The 20,415-nt window shown below is 35.9% G+C and overlaps 1 long non-coding RNA gene across 2 annotated transcripts in view; it reads left to right on the top strand.

Annotated features, from left to right (window-relative positions):
• Positions 1-17,710, top strand: part of LOC134479460 (uncharacterized) — a 28,052-nt gene extending 10,342 nt beyond the window's left edge. For both annotated transcript variants that reach the window (XR_015623499.1, XR_015623498.1), the window contains exon 2: positions 17,538-17,710. This is a non-coding gene — a long non-coding RNA (uncharacterized LOC134479460). The remainder of the gene's footprint in view (positions 1-17,537) is intronic.
• Positions 17,711-20,415: the final 2,705 nt, after the last annotated feature.

Here is a 20,415-nt window from a genome sequence, read left to right as displayed (position 1 = left end):
TAGCCACTTATCAATGAGTGCATACCATGTGTGTCTTTCTGTGATTGGGTTACCTCACTCAGGATGATATTTTCCAGTTCCAACCATTTGCCTACGAATTTCATAAAGTCATTGTTTCTGATAGCTGAGTAATATTCCATTGTGTAGATGTACCACATTTTCTGTATCCATTCCTCTGTTGAAGGGCATCTGGGTTCTTTCCAGCTTCTGGCTATTATAAATAAGGCTGCGATGAACATAGTGTAGCACGTGTCTTTTTTATATGTTGGGGCATCTTTTGGGTATATGCCCAAGAGAGGTATAGCTGGATCCTCAGGCAGTTCAATGTCCAATTTTCTGAGGAACCTCCAGACTGATTTCCAGAATGGTTGTATCAGTCTGCAACCCCACCAACAATGGAGGAGTGTTCCTCTTTCTCCACATCCTCTCCAGCATCTGCTGTCACCTGAGTTTTTGATCTTAGCCATTCTCACTGGTGTGAGGTGAAATCTCAGGGTTGTTTTGATTTGCATTTCCCTTATGACTAAAGATGCTGAACATTTCTTTAGGTGTTTCTCGGCCATTCGGCATTCCTCAGCTGTGAATTCTTTGTTTAGCTCTGAACCCCATTTTTTAATAGGGTTATTTGTCTCCCTGCGGTCTAATTTCTTGAGTTCTTTGTATATTTTGGATATAAGGCCTCTATCTGTTGTAGGATTGGTAAAGATCTTTTCCCAATCTGTTGGTTGCCGTTTTGTCCTAACCACAGTGTCCTTTGCCTTACAGAAGCTTTGCAGTTTTATGAGATCCCATTTGTCGATTCTTGATCTTAGAGCATAAGCCATTGGTGTTTTGTTCAGGAAATTTTTTCCAGTGCCCATGTGTTCCAGATGCTTCCCTAGTTTTTCTTCTATTAGTTTGAGTGTTTCTGGTTTGATGTGGTGTCCTTGATCCACTTGGACTTAAGCTTTGTACAGGGTGATAAGCATGGATCGATCTGCATTCTTCTACATGTTGCCCTCCAGTTGAACCAGCACCATTTGCTGAAAATGCTATCTTTTTTCCATTGGATGGTTTTGGCTCCTTTGTCAAAAATCAAGTGACCATAGGTGTGTGGGTTCATTTCTGGGTCTTCAATTCTATTCCATTGGTCTATCTGTCTGTCTCTGCACCAATACCATGCAGTTTTTATCACTATTGCTCTGTAATACTGCTTGAGTTCAGGGATAGTGATTCCCCCTGAAGTCCTTTTATTGTTGAGGATAGTTTTAACTATCCTGGGTTTTTTGTTATTCCAGATGAATTTGCAAATTGTTCTGTCTAACTCTTTGAAGAATTGGATTGGTAATTTGATGGAGATTGCATTGAATCTGTAGATCGCTTTTGGTAAATGGCCATTTTTACTATATTAATCCTGCCAATCCATGAGCATGGGAGATCTTTCCATCTTCTGAGGTCTTCTTCAATTTCTCCTCCAGAAATTCTTTTATTGTTTTCGGAATAGTTTTAGATATCAAGTTTTTTTTTGTTATTCCAAATGAATTTGTACATTGCTTTTTCTAACAGAATTGAGTTGGAATTTTGATGGTGATTGAATTGAATCTGTAGATTGCTTTTGGCAAGATGGTCATTTTTACTATAAAAATCCTGAGAGTCCATGAACATGGGAGATTTTCCATCTTCTGAGATCTTCTTTGATTTCTTTCTCCAGACACTTGAAGTTCTTGTCATATACATCTTTCACTTTTTTGATTCAAGTCATACCACGGTATTTTATATTAATTTTGACCATTGTGAAGAGTGTAGTTTCCTTAATTTCTTTCTCAGCCTGTTTATCCTTTGATTAGAGGAAGGCTACTGATTTGAGTTATTTTTTATGTACAGCCACTTTGCTGAAGTTGTACATCAGTTTTATGAGTTCTCTGCTGAGATTTTGGGGGTCACTTAAGTATACTATCATATCATCTGAAAATAGTGATATTTTGACTTCTTCCTTTCTAATTAGTATCCCTTTGATCTCTTTTTGTTTTCTATTTATGCTGGCTAGGATGTCATGTACTGTATTTCATAGGGAGGGAGAGAGTGGGCAACCTTGTCTAGTCCCTGATTTTAGTCGTTTTGCTTCAAGTTTCTCTTCATTTAGCTTGAGTTTGGCTACTGGTTTTTGTATATTGCTTTTACTGTGTTTATGTATGGACCTTGAATTCCTGATCTTTTCAAGACTCTTATCATGTAGGGGTGTTGAATTTTCTCAAATTTCTCAGCATCTAGTGAGATGGTCATGTGGTTTTCTCTTTAAGTTTGTTTATACAGTGGATTACAATGACGGATGTGGATATATTGAGCCACCCCTGTATCCCTGGGACAAAGCCTACTTGACTATTATGGGTGATTGTTTTGATCTGTTCTTGGATTCAGTTTGCGGGAATTTTCTTGAGTATTTTTGCTTTGAAATCATATGTGAAAATGGTCTGACATTCTCTTGCTTTGTTGGGTTTTGTGTGGTATAGGTATGAGCATTGTAGTCTCAGAAGGAATTGCGTAGTGTTCCTTTGGTTTCTATTTAGTGGAATGGTTTGGAGAATATTGGTATTGGGTCTTCTTTGAAGGTTTGATAGAATTCTGCACTAAACCCTTCTGGTCCTGGGCTTTTTGGTGGGAGACTTTTAGTAACTGCTTATATTTCTTTAGGTATTATGGGACTAATATTTAGTTGGTTTATGTGATCCTGATTTAACTTTGGTACCTAGTATCTGTCTAGAAAATTCTCCATTTCATCTAGATTTTCCAGTCTTGTTGAGTATAGGCTTTTGTACTAGGATCTGATGATGCTTTTGGAGTTCTTCAGTTTCTGTTGTTATGTCTCCTTTTTCTTTCTTTCTTTCTTCTTCTTCTTCTTCTTCTTCTTCTTCTTCTTCTTCTTCTTCTTCTTCTTCTTCTTCTTCTTCTCCTCCTCCTCCTCCTCCTCCTCCTCCTCCTCCTCCTCCTCCTTCTTCTTCTTCTTCTTTTTGTTTGTTTTGTTTTATTTTGTTTGAGTGCTTTTTTTGTTTGTATTACTGATTTTTACTCACTTGTTTTAATTTTATGTTTGTTTTTTCTTTTGTTTTGGGGCTTTTAATATTTTTTAAGAGATAGAAATAGGAAGAATATTGTTTGGTGGGTAGGGAGGTGGGTATGATCTCGGAGGAGTTGGTAGATGGAAAAGAATATGAACAAAGTATGTTGAATGAAAATTAGGGTTTTTCTTTTCTCTCTCTCTCTTTCTTTCTTTCTTTCTTTCTTTCTTCCTTTCTTGTGTAGAAGCTGGGGTTAAGCATTAGAATTGCCTTCACCTCTATTTTGTTTTTTATTTTCTATTTACATTCAAATGTAAATGACATTTGAAATGTAAACGTCTCCCTTTTCATTTCTGCCTTGTTAATTCGGAAACTGTCTCTGTGCCTTCTGGTTCATCTTGCTAAGGGTTTATCTATCTTTTTAATTTCCTCAAAGAACCAACGTCTAGTTTGGTGGGTTCTTTGTATAAATCTTTTGGTTTCTACTTGTTTGATTTCAGCCTTGAGAATGATTATTTCCTGCCATCTACTCCTCTTGGGTGCATTTGCTTCTTTTTGTTCTAGAGCTCTCAGTTGTGCTTTCAAGCTCCTAGTGTATCTTCTCTCCAGGTTATTTTTGGAGTCACTCAGAGCTATGAATTTTCCTCTTAGCACTGTTTTCACTGTGTCCCATAAATTTGGTATATTGTGTCTTCATTTTCATTAAATTCTAAAAATTCTGTATTTTCTTTCCTAATTTTTCTTTCTTTGCCAAGTTATTATTGAGTAGAGCAGAGCACTTTTCAGCTTCCATTTGTATGTGGCTTTTCTGTTTTTTTGTTTGTTTGTTTCTTTGCTTTTTTTTTTTCTTTTTGTTATTGAAGATCAGCCTTGGTCCATGGTGGTGATCTAATAGGATGCCTGGATTATTTCAGTCTTCTTGTATATGATGAGGCCTTCTTTATGACCAATTAATTATATGGTCAATTTTGAAGAAGGTACCATGATAACTGAGAAGAATGTATTTTCCTTTTTTAGGATGAAATCCTCACAGATATCTGTTAAATCCATTTGGTTCATATCTTCTGTTATATTTTCTTTATCTCTGTTTAGTTTCTGTTTCCATGATCTATCTCTTGATGAGAGTAGAGTTTTGAAGTTTCCCAGTATTATTGTGTGAGGTGTAATGTATGCTTTGAGCATTAGTAAACTTCCTTTATGAGTATGGGTGCCCTTAAATTTGGAGCATAGATGTTCAGAATTATGAGTTCATCTTGTTAGATTTTTTTCCTTTGATGAATATGAAGTGTCTTTTCTTATTCTTTGGCAACTTTTTGTTAAAAGATGATTTTACTTCATATTAGAATGGCTACTGAAGTTTGTTTCTTGGGGCCATTTGCTTGAACATTTTTTTCCAGCCTTTTGCTCTGAAGTAATGTCTGTCATAGTAACTGAGGGGCATTTCCTGTATGCTGAAAAATGCTGGGTCCTGTTAACGTATCCAGTCGGTTAGTCTATGTCTTGTTATTGGGTAATTGAGTCCACTGATGTTAAGAAATATTAACAAAAGATGATTGTTATTTTTGTTGTTCTAGTTGGAATTATGTTTGTGTGTGGCTCTCTTCTTTTGAGTTTCTTGCAAGATTACTTTCTTGCCTTTCCTAAGGTGCAGTTTCCCTCTTCATCCATTCATTATCCTTTGTAGGGATGGGTTTTTGGAAGGATATGGTGTCAATTTGGTTTTGTCATGGAATATCTTGGTTTCTCCATCTATGTTAATGCAACATCTGCCCAGAATCTTCTGGCTTTTAAAGTCTCTGGAGAAAAGTCTGGTATAATCTGAAAGGTCTGGCTTTATATGTTACTTGACCATTTTCCCTTACTGTTTTTAATATTCTTTCTTTGTTTCATGCTTTTTGTCTTTTGATTATTATGTGAAGGGAGGAATTTCTTTCCTGCTATAGCCTATTTGCAGTTCTGGAGGCTTCTTGTATAATTGTGGGCATCTCTTTCTTTAGGTTAGGGAAGTTTTCTCTATAATTTTGTTGAAGCTATTTACTGGCCCTTTAAGATAGTAATCTTTACTCTCTTCTATACTTATTATTCTTACATTTGGACTTCTCCCGGTGTCCTTGTTTCCTGGATGTTTTGGGTTAGGAGATTTTTGCATTTTGTATTTTCTTTGACTGTTATGTCAATGTCTTTTATGGTATCTTCTGCCCCTGAGATTCTTGCTTCTATCTCTTGTATTCTGTTGGTGATGCTTGAATCTATGACTCTTAATCTCTTTCCTAGGGTTCTATCTCCATGGTTGTCTCCCTTTGTGATATTTTTTATTGTTTATATTTCCATTTATAGATCCTGGATGGATTTTTCAATACCTTGTTTGGTTGTGTTTTCCTGTAATTCTTTAAGGGATTTTGTTTTTCCTTTTTAAGGGCTTCTAACTGTTTACCTGTGTTCTCCTGTATTTCTTTAAGAGTGTTATTTATGTCCTTCTTAAAATTCTCTATCACCATCATGAGATATGATTTTACATCTTATTTCTCTGGTGTGTTTGTATATCTAAGGCTTGCTGTGGCTGGATAACTGAGTTTTGATTATGCCAAGTAGCTTTGCTTTCTGTTGATTAGGTTCTTGTGCTTATCTCTTGCTATCTGCTTATCTCTGTGTTAGTTATTCTTGTTGTATGTGACTGGCGACTGTTCCTCTTGTGAGCCTGTAAGCCTTTCAGACTGTGACTCTGATCTTCGGTGTGTCAGCACTCCTCAGGGACCAACTCTCTCTAGGCAATACCCATGGTTTCTTATGCATTTTTACAATCCACAAAGTCTTCTAACTATCCTTTTTAATTCCACCCCTCAGTTAGTAGTAAGCTGTTAGTCACTGTATAGACCGTTGCCACAGGTTCGAACTGGGCAGTGATTTGTACAGCCAGATGTGGAGTTTCTTTCTGATTGCACAGCTCATGTTCACTGTAATAATACATTGTTTTCCTATGTAAAGCTCAGCAGAGGTGCAACATCTGGTTTCTGAAGAAAAGCCAACATAATTTACTCAAATCCCTGGTGTGATCTGCAAAAGCACCAAAAAAGGTGGAACATTCTGCAATCTTGTGGAATGCCAACGGGCTGTGTCTACATTGGCAAAGGTTTTCTAAATGGCTCATTTAAAGCAATCAGGGAGGCTTTCATTTGGTACCACCCTAATAGCACAAATGTTTACATTTCTAAAGGAAAACCTTTTTTCCCCCCTTCAGCTTACAACATTTCCAAGAAAAAGTAAATGCCTTAGTCACAGAAGGCAAAGACAACACTTGCCTTTGAACAGTAGAAATTGTAAAACATTTCAGAAATATTGCAAACACTGTGGCGAACATATAAGCATCTGATAAACTCTTAGCTTAAATGTAGGTATTAGGAAATGTTTTAGTAAGTAAGTTCTTGTGTTCAGGCAGAACAGCGACTCTTTCAAGGCAGTGAAATGCTATTTGAAAAGCAACACAGAGTGCAAAGGTAAATGGAATGCTGATAGAAGGCACATTATCGGGATAATTGAAACCAGTTGCCTCTTGTATGCATACATTTAAAAATTGATACATAAACATAATGGCAATACATATATTTTTACCCATGTTGTTTTGTTTCATTGAGAAAGGAAACTTAACTTTTGAGGTAGTTATTATTTAATTCATATTTATTGAGTACCTACTATATAATGCTGGAGGTGCTGTTAATAAAACATTGAACTTGTGTTTCTTGTCGGGATAGTATCTTTAATTAGTATTTTGGCATTTTATTTATCTGTTTTTAAACTCAAACTGGTATGTAAGGCACAGGTGGCTGCCACCAGGTGTTTTGCTCATTGACATTATCATAACAAAATCAGAGATCTCATGATCAGTGAAATGAAGTACACTTAAATTTTCTACAACAAGCAGAATGGAATACTTTTCTGCAAAAATAAACAAAAACTTTTATTTTAGATTCAAATGCTATACAACAATAAATCAGTATAAAAGATGTGAATGTGACACAAGTTATTTTTGTAAATTTTAAAATGAGTAAATATAAAACTGATATAAAACATTCTTTATGCCATTATGCATAATTACATACAGGATATCCATACTCAATTATTTCACTGCACCAACTAAGAAACCTGTCTCACTGTGTTGAGTTCATGACTCTGTGTATATTTGCACATGTGCATGTGTATAGGCATGTGTGTGTGTGTGTGTGTGTGTGTGTGTGTACGTGTTTGTACATTTGTGCATCTATTTTAAAGGTCAGTATATGTACCATTAATACTTGTACAAGTACGTCAATACAAAACTTACGTATTTTATTTTTGAAACTGAGTGAGTGAATGGACAAATTAAAAATGTACCACTTTAAAATTCTACACCAGTTATAAAGTATGATAGAAGCCAACAGAACAAATTTTTTATGGTCTCTCTTAACAATTATATTAGTTCTTTCTACTCTCAGAACAAATGTAAACAAAGAATGATCCCTCAGTTCTGCAGAACTTTTGGTAAAAATATAAGAACACTTGTTTGTTCTGATTATCCACATTCACTGATCTCAATGTAAATGTATTTAGAAATGAATATTACACCCCAACCTACAAAGAAAACATACTTTAGCCCACTATTTGGGGTCCTGCTTTTTTTTTTACATTTTTTAAATGACAGAATTGATGACCTTCTTTAATATTTCTCAATATTAAAGGTCAATTATTTGAAAAAATCTTGATACTGAAATGTGGACACTTACATGTGGACATTTAAAAGTGTCAAATAGACACATGTTCCAATGAGAAGACATATCAGATAGCATTGTTATTTTTAAACAGTTTTTAGTGGGTTTTGGTTTTTGCTTTTCTGTTTTCTTTCATTGAAAACAAGATTTTTCATTCAATATATTCTGTTTATGGTTTTCCAACACCAAACATTTTCTCAGAGATTCCAAAGACCTTCCCAATTCACCACGTATCCAAACTTAAGATCTTTCTTTTACATTTCTTTTTAGAAATCAAACAACCAGGGCAAAAAATAAAATAAAAAATCACAAGAAATATGAACACACATACACACACACACACACACACACTAAAATGTAAATATACAAAATCAAAAACCACAATATACTAGCCAAAGACCTGAGATCTAAAAGATACTACTGGGAATGGGCCTACTCTTAAGTATGGTTAATATACTCAATGAGATTCCACTGCAGTAATTGGGAACTAAGAAACAGAACAAAACCTGAACAACATGTAGAAGTCTACCTTGATAGCTCAGGAAGCTATACAGAAGAGGAGGCAGAAATATTGTAAAAGCCAAAAAGGATGAATGAAACCAAAGAAATAGAAATTTCCAGACACAACAAAACTATGTTCATAACAACTTACAAACATTGTCCAAGCCTGATAAGTCCTATCCTTTAGATGGAGTAGGAACATAGGATCCCAACCAAAACCAGGAAGCTAACTGCAAATAACACACAGTTACAAAGAAAAATTAGTGTTCTCTTATAGAGTCTCATTGATTTTCTTTGTATCTTGTACATTTTAATTAAAATATAATTACTTCATTTCCCCCCAGTTTTCTATGTGCATAATATTTTTCCATCTTTATTAACTTGGATATTTCTTATTTACATTTTGATTGTTATTCCCTTTCCTGGATTCTGGGCCAACACCCCCCAACCCCTCCCCCTGACCTTCTATATGGGTGTTCCCCTTCCCCTCCTCCCCCCATTACTGCCCTCCCCCCAACAATCACGTTCACTGGGGGTTTAGTCTTGGCAGGACCAAGGACTTCCCCTTCCACTGGTGCTCTTACTAGGCTATTCATTGCTACCTATGAGGTCAGAGTCCAGGGTCAGTCCATGTATAGTCTTTGGGTAGTGGCTTAGTCCCTGGAAGCTCTGGTTGCTTGGCATTGTTGTACATATGGGGTCTCGAGCCCCTTCAAGCTCTTCCAGTTCTTTCTCTGATTCCTTCAACAGGGTTCCCATTCTCAGTTCAGTGGTTTGCTGATGACATTCGCCTATGTATTTGCTGTATTCTGGCTGTGTCTCTCAGGAGAGATCTACATCTGGTCCCTGTCAGCCTGCACTTCTTTGCTTCATCCATCTTATCTAGTTTGGTGGCTAGTTATGTATGGGCCACATGTGGGGCAGGCTCTGAATGGGTGTTCCTTCAGTCTCTGTTTTAATCTTTGCCTCTCTCTTCCCTGCCAAGGGTATTCTTGTTCCCCTTTTAAAGAAGGAGTGAAACATTTGCATTTTGGTCATCCTTCTTGAGTTTCATGTGTTCTGTGCATTTAGGGTACTTCGAGCATTTGGGCTAATAGCCACCTATCAATGAGTGCATACCATGTGTGTTTTTCTGTGATTGGGTTATTTTACTCAGGATGATATTTTCCAGTTCCATCCATTTGCCTATGAATTTCATAAAGTCATTGTTTTTGATAGCTGAGTAATATTCTATTGTGTAGATGTACCACATTTTCTGTGTCCATTCCTCTGTTGAAGGGCATCTGGGTTCTTTCCAGCTTCTGGCTATTATAAATAAGGCTGCTATGCATATAGTGGAGCATGTGTCTTTGCTATATGTTGGGGCATCTTTTGGGTATATGCCCAAGAGAGGTATTTTTAATTGATCATTTTATTCGTTTACATTACAAAAGATATCCCCTTTCCTGTTACCCCTCCACAAACCTCCCATACTCCCTCACCCTCTTTGCCTCTATGAGGATTCTCCCCCACCCATTCACTCACTCTCACCTCACATCTCCTTATGCTGGGGTATCATGCCTCCACAGGACCAAGGGCCTCCATTCCCATCAATGTCAGATAAGGCCATCTTCTTCTACATATATATCTTGAGCCATAAATCCCTTCATGTAAACTCTTTGGTTGGTGGTTTAGAATCTGGAAGTCCAGGATTATCTTATAAGTTGATATTGTTCTTCCTATGGGGTTGCAATTCCCTTCAGTTCCTTCAGTTCTTCCCCTAGCTCTTCCACTGGGCTCTTGAGGCTCAGTGCATTGGTTCACTTTGAGTATCTGCATCTGCATTGGTCAGGTACTGGTAGAACCTCTCAGGTAACATCTATACCAGACTCCTCTCAGCATATACTTCTTTGCATAAACAATAGTGTTGGAGTTTGGTGTTTGCAGATGGGATGGATCCCTAGGTAGCGCAGTCTCTGGATGGCCCTTCCTTCAGTTTCTGTCCTATTTTTGCCCCTGCCTTTCCTTTAGACAGAAGCGTTTCTGTGTTAAAATTTTTTGAGATGGGTGGGTGGTGCCATCTCTCAACTTGGGGCCATGCCTATCTACTAGAGGTGGTTTCTACAGGTTTTCTCTCTCTCTCCTTTCTTGGGTATTTCAGCTACAGTCATTTCAGTTGGGTCCTGGGAGCTTCTAGCTTCCCTGGAGTCTGGAACATTTTTAGTGGCTAATGCCAGTTCCCCTTTTTCCACTGCCTCATATTTCTATTCAATTTCCTGACCCTCTGTACTTCTCTCCTGTCTCTTCCAATACCTAATCCTGCTCTCCTATTCCCCCCCCCCCTTTTCTCTCCCTCTCAGGTCCCTCCCTCCCTTTATCTCCTGTGATTATTTTCTTTCCCCTTCTATGTAGCATTGAAACATCTACACTTTGGTCGTCCTACTTCTTAAGCTCCATATAGTTTGTAGGTAATATTGTAGTATTTTGAACTTTTGGGATAATGGATGGTACTAGAAAATATCATCCTGAGTGTGCTAACTCAGATACAAAAGAACACACATAGTACATACTCACTGATAAGTGGACATTTCCTTGCTTTTTGTTTCCTCATTGCTTCCCTTCTTAAGTGTCCTCCCTCTTGATTCCTTCCACATGTATTGGTAGTGTGTTGGTTGTGAGCAGTTGTGATTATTTGTGTCCCACTCACCCTTTGTAAATAGGTTAGTTAAAATTCTATATGTATATACCTGTTGCATATATTAGATAATCAACATATAGATAATAGATGAAGTTAGGTCAACAAACAAACAAAAAATGACCCAGATTATTTCTTGGAAAACATTATAAAAATCACTTAATAGTTGCTGAAGAAATAGTTGAATTGGTAAAGGACCTGTTATGCTATCATGATTACATCAGTTCAAATCCTCAGATCCCATGTAAAAATATGAGAATAGATTTGAATGCTGAAAATGTCAGCCTTGAATGGGGAAGAACTGGTGTGCCATTGGACAGCAAATCTAGTTAAGTAATCAAGATTTAGGGTCATTAAGAGACCTTTCCTCAAAAATTAAAGAAGGAAAGTAATTGAAGAAATACAACAATCATCTACCTTGACAGCCTAATGAGAACACTCATGTGTCTGTATACTGACACATAATGAAAATGATACAGACAGAAATGTAAAGGTTTCTTAATCACTACCTGGCAATTTCATAAACTAAGTTCTACTTACATATATATTCTTATAGAGTTTATTTTGCTTTGGTTTTATGAACTATCATTCTGTTCATAAAATAATATACTATCCATTTACTCATTTATTTTAGAATTAGACTATTTTGAGATATATTTCTAGAAAATAGTGAGATAAAGAAATAGCACTCAAGCTGGAGAGATGGTTCAGCAGTTAAGAGCACTGGCCTTCTCTTCCAGAGGTCTTGAGTTCAATTCCCAGCAGCTAGATAGTGGCTCACAACTATCTGTAATTGAATCTGATGCACTCTTCTGACACAAAATAAATAAATCTTTAAAAAAGGAAAGAAAAATAGCACTCAAGTCTTATGCATTAATGCTGTCATGGTATGGAAGAGGAAATATATAAATAAATGAATATATAATGTGTCAGAAGACAAAAGTATAACATGTCAATGTTCTTCAAGGATACAGAATAAATTGACTATATATGCATGATTGAGAAAGGTTTATTTCTGAAGACATAACCATGGGAGATGGTAAATTGAATATTATTAAGCTAGACCTGGTGGCCAAGTTAGTATCACAATCTTTAGTGTGAAGTCTATAGAACAGGCAAAGAGAAGGAAGCTTGAGCTAAAATTTCTATTCCATCTGACGTCACAATTCCTCCTCCTGAGAAAAGTCAATTATTTGATGCCACTAACAAATTGGAAAAGGGACAACCACATTTTAAGTTCTGTTGCCCATTGTAAGCTTATCCTAAATATTAACAAGACCACAAAGCCTTCAGCAATGACACGTAAGGTAGTGCTTAGATAATCTGGTCATGGCAGTCTTGTGTGGGTGATATAAAAAAAATTAGCCACAGTCACAATGAGAAGGAAAGAGAAATGTTTTAAAGGGTGAAATAGTGAGGAAAGAGAAGTCCTTCATAAAAGCCAGTCACGGAAATCTCTCTTAAGGCCATATACATACCAGAAACCCTTCTACATGAGACTCAAGCTCTTGAAAAATTTTGGATCCAAAATTTAACACATAAAAGGCCAACTCATAAGGCTCCAGAAAATTTATGAGAGAGGAAAGGGAGCTAAATGCACTAGGAGAACTAACCCAAAAGTAATATAAGCATGGGAAGGCAACGGCAGATTTTATTATCAGTCAGACAGAGAGCCAGGAGAGAGAGAGAGAGAGAGAGAGAGAGAGAGAGAGAGAGAGAGAGAGAGAGAGAGAGAGAGAGAGAGAGATTGTGTGTGTGTGTGTGTGTGTGTGTGTGTGTGTGTGTGTGTGTGTGTGTGCGCGTGTGTGTGCATATTACACTCCACGGGCAATTAATTGTAATTATAGCATAAGAATGGAGATCCATGAAAGACAGGTGAAAGTGTTTTCTTTTTTACTCTAAACTACTGATGGGAAAGAACAGCAATTACCTTTACAGAAACAGAAGCCTCAGGCAAAGAGGTGCTTTCCTGGCAAGTGGGAATATAGAATACAAATTTTGAGCTGTTTGCCGACTAACTAAGCAGAGAGGCCCAGGTAAAATAAAGTGCTGATGACAAGCATGATATTGGACACAGCATATTCATAGTAATGTGAATTCATTGTAGTGACACAATCACGGGTTTATTCGAAAAGGAATTTAAAGTACTAAGCTATGTCATTAGGCTGCGCTTGGGAAAATGAAAATATATTACAATAAAGCCCTACTAAGAGTAGCAGCACCAACAAGGTCACTAAGAAAGCTAAATGTAAACGAATGCCTTTTTTTTTAATTCAGAAGTGCAAACAAGTGTATGCCTGGAAGATTAGTCCTGATTGCCTTGCCATCTGCTAAGGTATTCTCAAATAAAAGAGTTTATGTCACAACTCATTTCCCCAGTTCTTCAGGGATCTTAGAAATTCTTTTCCTTTATTAATCATTCCATTCATTTACATTTCAAATGATATTCCACTTCCCAGTGACGCCCTCTGCTAACCTCCCATGCCAGGATATCCCACTTCCGAGTCACCCCTCCACCAATCCCCCATCCAACATCTGCCCTCCCCCCTTCCCTTTGCCTTATGAGAGTGCTTCCCCATTCATCCACCCTCTCCTACCCCACCATTCCAACATTCCGCTACATTGGGGCATTAAACCTCCCTAGGATCACGGGTCTCCCCTCCCATTGCTGTCAGGCAAGGTCATCCTCTGCTACACATGTATCTGGAGTCATGGATCACTCCAGGTACTTGGTTGGTGGTCTAGACTCTGGAAGAAGTGGTGGTCAAGCCAGTCTATCTTGTTCTTCCAATGAGGTTGCAATCCCCCTCTGCTCCTCCTGTCCCTCGGCCAGCTCCCCTACCAGGTTCCCTGAGTTCAATCTGAGGGTTGGCTCCAAGCATCCACATCTGCATTAGTCAGTTTCTACAGTTGCTAGCCGGACCTCCCAAGGAACCACCACAGTAAGTTCCTTGACCACAGCAACAGTGTTGGATTTGTTGTCTGCAGACAGAATGAATCCCCAGGTTGGGCAGTCCCAGGTTGGACCTTCCTTCAATCTCTGTTCCATTTTGTGTCCCTGCTCTTCCTCTGGACAGGAATGCTTCTGGGTTAAAAACTTTGAGGCGGACTTTGGTGCCATACCTCAACCAGATGCAGTGCCTATCACTGGAGGTGGTGTCAACAGGTTCTATCGCCACCTTCTTGCACATTTCAGATAAAGACAGGAGTCTTCCCTTTCCCTGATGTCTGGGACCCTCCACAGGCTATCCCCAGTTCCTCTTCCCCCTGCTACATACTTTTGTTCAGTTTCCTGAACCTCTGTACCTCTCTCATATTTCCTCTGATTCCTGATACTGCCACCCTTATTTCCTCTCCCTTCTGTCTCCCTCTCTGGTCCCCCTCTCCTTCCCCTTCCCACAATCATCCTGTTCCCCCCGCAGTGCAGGACTGAAGCATCCACACCCTGGTCTTCCTTCCTTCTATGCTCCATATTGTCTGTGGGTTGTATCATGGGCATTGTGAGCTTTTGAACTAATATTCACTTATTAGTGAGTCATACCATGCGTGTTCTTTTGTGTCTGGGTTACGTCACTCAGGAGCACCTCTATATACATATTGAGAAAATCAACAACAAATTCAGCCACCAAAATTGTTAAATTCAATATTATAAAATTATTTTATTATAATAGCTGAATAATTTTTCCTTAGTGTAATTTTTCTGCAGTTTTAATTTTATGCCTCAACATTAACATTGAGTATTACTTGATTTGGCCTGTATTTCCAACAAATAACTGTCAATATTTTATTTATTCTTTGTGGACTTAACAAAAACGACACCAAGGAGAAAGAGCCTGAGAACATTGTGTCACTTTATAAAAAAAAGAACTAAATGAAATTTCACTACATTTATCCATTCTTTGTGTGGCTTATGCCAGTGTAAAATGTATTATTTCTTAATTTAATTTTAAGAAGTTTATTATTGGATTCATTATTTTTGTTTTGTATTTTACAAAGTTGCTCTATGAGTTTATTAATTCTAAAGTCTTCTTGATATAATTTGTTGGGTTTCTATACATAATATAATATTATCTATCTGGTAGAGAGAATTTGATGTCATTTCTCATGTTGCTGTATGTTATTCATTCTTCTGGTTAATTGTTCTCACTGAGACTTATAATAATGTGCAAAATAGTCTATGGGAAGTTTCTTTGCCTTCTAATTTCAGAAAAGACCATTATTTTCTCACATTTATTAATAATATTAACTCTATTCTTGTCATAATTAGCAATTTATTTATTCCACTGGGTTAAATTTGTGTACACTACTTGTAGATCCTTATTTCTATGGTAAAATATGTGACATGCTTTTCTGTAGTTCATTAATGTTGCTGATTAAATTAATGTTTCCTTGGGCTATTCCATTTTTGCATTCCAGAAATAAACATTAAGAATCATGGTGTAGGAGTACTTTAATAGGCTGAGGTTGAATTATTTTTTTCTATGAATTAGTAGATAAGTTTTTATCTTTGTACATCAATGGTATTGTTCTATACTTATTGTTATATTTCTTATGCTGTAGTAAAAGTATAATATGATATCATAAATTAATAGAAGAAAAGATAAAATCTACATCTGGGAAATTATAAAATGCTAGTTAATGAAATTAACGAAAACACAAATAGAAACATATCCTGCTTTCCTGGTAGGAAAAGAAACATCAAATGCCTTTATGATCCAATGTAACATACAAATTCAATGTTATTCCTATGAACCTTCATGAGGCAGATCTCACAGACATCAAAAATGTTTATAAATTCATATGCAAGTATAAAATTTTTTCATAGTAATCTTGCAAATAAGCTTTAATACCTAAAATGTATAGTCTTAAAATATGCCTCAGTGATCTGTAGCTAAAATTGCATGTTTTAGCACAATATTAATCAGGAAATAATAAACAATAAGTGCCTAGAAATAAATTCAAATATTTGCTTCATTGACCTTGGTGAAGTTCCCGAAAACATAAAATATGAAAAGGAGAGATTTTTCAGTGAATGATATTAAGGAGCACAGGATGTATACTTGGAAATAAGTGAAATTTTCACTTTATGCCATATCATAAATAAAATATAAACTTAAGAGAGGTGAAGTAATTCAATATAGAGTTTTATCCTACAATGACATTGGAAGCAGCAGTGCATATAAGATCAAAACCCAAACTATCATAGAAAATAAAGAAGTCCAATGGTACTTTAGCAATGGGAAAGAAACCATATAAAATAGCACCAGAAAAGTGAAGACAATCTCTACAATACAGAAAACATTGTGACCCAGTCCTGTGATAAGGAGTTGAGTGAAAAAATGCAGAAGAAATCAACCAACTGTAGCTCTAGATAAAAATCAATTAGAAAGTTAACAAAGAGTCCAAACACACTTTTCTCCCAAATGATACACATATAAGACAACACTATAAAAATAATTCTGTTTAAAAATCTCTCAACGATCAAAGAAGGGCAAACTTTAACTACTAAAAGATATTATTTTGAACCTGTTAATATCACTACAATAAAAATGGACTACAGTAACAAGAATTGATGAATATTGAAATATATGGGACCCTTATGTACATGAAGCATAAACCCAAAAATAATCCCTTAATTATACTATTTGATGCATATTAACAGGAAAAAATAATATATCAATGAGGCTCCTAGAAATTTTATTCAAAGTACCCCAAATGACCATGAACTAAAAGATTTGGTAATTGTTGTATATGACTGTAACAATCATGTCCTATGTATTTAATTATGCTCTAACACACACACACACACACACACACACACACACACACAAACACACACAGGTGGGGGCGAGAGGGACTGGGAGAGAGTCAAAATACAAGATACAAGACTTATAAACTATGCAGAACATGTTTTGTATGATGAAGATGTCTATAAATAGTGACATGTATTGACATATAATTGTCAAAGTCTATAGAGCTAGAGGAAAACTGAACACCACTCAAACATGACTTATGACAAGACAAAGTTTGGAGTGAATTAAAAATGCTGAACCTAAAAAAATGGGGCTGAACTGGTTGAAAATGTTACAGAAGTGGCAATATTAGAGGCTAGACTCCCCAAGTATAATGGAAGTTATCAGCAGATGAAAGGCGAATAACTGTTCAGTAGAAAATTTGATGTCATCTTCATGAAAAGACATCAGTTGGAAAATATTATGATTATTGTGTGATTCTCTGTTCAAATCACTGATAATCTTTTGATACATGTGTCAACAAAAATAACGTTCTTTTATCTACTGCTCTATGACTACAACTTTAGCAGCCTCTCACCTCTCTTAATTAAATTAATCCAGTAAACGGTTTCAAAAAGTGCATTATATCCAACATGTAGAGAATTGAAATGCCAAATCTGGACAAGCAAGACTTATTAGAATTAAGTTTTCTAACAATAAATTTATTAAGTATACAAGATGTCAGAAAACTTGATTTCTTATATTCATTGTTCATTATATATTCATTCATTATATATCACTGGTTTACTCAGATCTTCTTTTGAATTAATGAATGCAGTTTGATTGTTTCTAGATGTTATTATTTTTTCAAGACCATCTTGGATTGCAATTTTGCCTGTCTTCACTCCTCGGCTGACTGCAGTTTGACTATATGGAATTAACACGCCTGCCAATTCCTGTCACCATGGGCTTGCGACAGAGTCATCATATAGAATGAAAGGCTGATTAAATTTGCTATGCCACTAATATTTTTTTGTATTTTTATAGTCAAGAATAAACAGTAGAAAGCAAAAAAAAAAGCTGTAAATTGTTAGCATCAAATTCTTGTATCGACTTTCAGAAGCTGTAGTTTAAAAAGGCAAGAGATTGGACCCCTCTCCACTACTAAGTGACAGCTTTGCATTCTGGGAATTGATTTGCTCCTGCACAGCAGAAGTGAGTTCTGTAGTATTGACAGCATAGTGATAGGTAAAAAAATTGTGTGTAATATGGTCATTTTTGTATTATTAAAATATATCACAATTGCAGGATCCTCTGTATCCTGTATCTATACTCCATAGTTTCTGGCTTCACCTTACAATGGTATAGCAAGCTCTTGTTCTACCTCCTGTACATGGTGATCCATCACTGCTTGACTTTTTACTCATCAAGTGAATGCCAGCAATTAGTAGAGAACCATTAATGATGACACAGTAAGAGAACGAAGTAAAGTCATTGATGCTAAATGGGCACTGGTGAGGTTTCTTGTATCTTATCATTGTGTGCAGTCTAAAAGATGAGGAGTCACTCAATGCAAAGGGTACAAAATGGTTATAGATTATATTTTTTCAGACTATCAAAGAATTAATTTTGGTGGGGTTTAGTGATAAACAGCTATATCAAAGTACATAAAAGAAGTATTACTGAAAAAAGGTCAGTGACTAAATGTTTTGTGGACCCCATGGAAAATTAAATATATAAAACTGGAAAGCAAACTTACTGGTTCCCTGATGAAAATATACCATTGAAAATATCTGGAGTGCATGGTAGTGCATTTTTATTTGTATGATTGTATCAATAATTCTCTTTTATTTGGTTTTCTTCTCTCACTTTATTTGTATCTCATGATTATGTTGATTTATTGTTCATGAACATTACAATAACAAAGTGTTAACTTATAAACACTATCATTGCCCTGTTATAATTCAGGTTCCCCCACATATGTGACAAAAATAAATGAAAAATGCATGTTCTTTGTCAAGCCTTAGAGTTGACAATATTAATGCTTTAGATATAATTATTGAAAGCACTAGCATAAATTAAACACCATTTCTTCATATTTAACCTTTAAGTGAATGTGATCTAGTTACATGAGCTGATTTTTGTCAGCGTCTTGTTCATTCTGGTTGGTGAGTGGTAGCCCTGGCTGCAATGTATAAGACTAAGTGCAAATGAAAGCTTATGAGTCCATGAACATAAAAGAGTAAGCTCCTTTGAGCCCACCACTCTCCAGTATGTAGTCCCAGAGTGAAAAACATAGTCAAGAGCTGGTTATAAACATTTCAGCAGCATCAAGGAGGAACGTGTCTCCTTTCTCTTTAAAACATGACTGGACAAAGTCCTTCTGTATTTCTTTTTCTACAAATTTAGGTCTGCCCTTGAGGAATGTTGTTACTCAGAATGTTGCAACTTTTATTATGTGTAGAATGTTCTTCTTTTGTAGTCATTGACACTTTATCCCAAAGTGATTTGAGTATAAACAAGAAAGTAGATAATGATAGTGATTTATTATAGTGAAAATAAGTCTATGTCTTAAATTCATCTAAAGGAAAATCGCTCCTAACAGGTAATACTCTTAGAAATGCTTATGAGCTGCATAGACTTTTTGTTGTCTTCTGAACTTTCTCAGAACTGCAGAAAAGTTCCATATTATTAATTCCTGAGAAAATAAACAGCGTAACACGATTTCCTCTTTTTGTTCTTTAAACAATTAGTAAAGACAATTAAGAACAGGCAGGATTAACTTATCTTTATTCACATATTAACTATTAATTTGTTAGTCTGTATAACTCATAACTTAAAATTATTAAAAATGTAAATATTTTAAAACACAGGTACAAATAGTTCATAAATGGACTTTATTAATTTAGTATCTAGTCGCTGTTTGTATCTTTGGTCAACTCATAAGATTGATTTCCTTTAGTACAATGGTGACAATCATATCAATGCTTTATTTAATTGGCATGAAATTGTTAAATATTTTTAGGTATGATGTGCCCTGATGTGTTAAACTATTTCAACAACAAACTAATGAAGGTATACAGTGATAACTCAGTGAATAGAAGTACTTCTAGAGGACCTCTGTTCAATTCCCAGCACACAGGTCAGTGGCACATAGCTGCCTAGAACTCCAGCTCCAGAAGGAGAAACAGTCTCTACTTGCTTCTCTGGGCACCTACACAATCATAACTATATATTACTTTACATATAAATATAAATAATAAATCTTTAAATTATGTATATCAGATTTTATATTAAATTCTCAATATATCAAGCAAAACAATGTTATATTTAGTATTTAGACTTAAGGGATATTAACTAATTTTTCAGGCTCATAATTTCTTATTTTTTTGTATCTAAATGATTGCTTCTCAGCTCTCCTTTCATGGCATCATAGGATATAAGTGAAGTATTTTCACATCTCTTATTTTAGAAGTCATATACTTACTGGCCACTGTGTTTCTTCCTCAAAATAGATAGAAACCCATTATAAGAAACCTTATTACACTTGAGCAAGCACTCTGAAGGCATTGTATTTCTTATCTAAGTTGATAATATTTTAATTTCCATGTGTATATTTGTAAGACGTTCTGCAAGTTACATGACAGATGAAGGTTAGTATAAAATATGATGCTTTCATTACATAAAAGAAGAAAAGAAATTAAGATTGCTTAAGTGCTTAAATGCTGGGC

This window comes from Rattus norvegicus, chromosome 6 (genome assembly GCF_021556685.1).
Source record: "Rattus norvegicus strain SHRSP/BbbUtx chromosome 6, alternate assembly SHRSP_T2T, whole genome shotgun sequence".
NCBI lineage: Eukaryota > Metazoa > Chordata > Mammalia > Rodentia > Muridae > Rattus > Rattus norvegicus.
The sequence above is the reverse complement of the archived record's forward strand: the minus strand, read 5'-3'. Positions and strand labels throughout refer to the sequence as shown.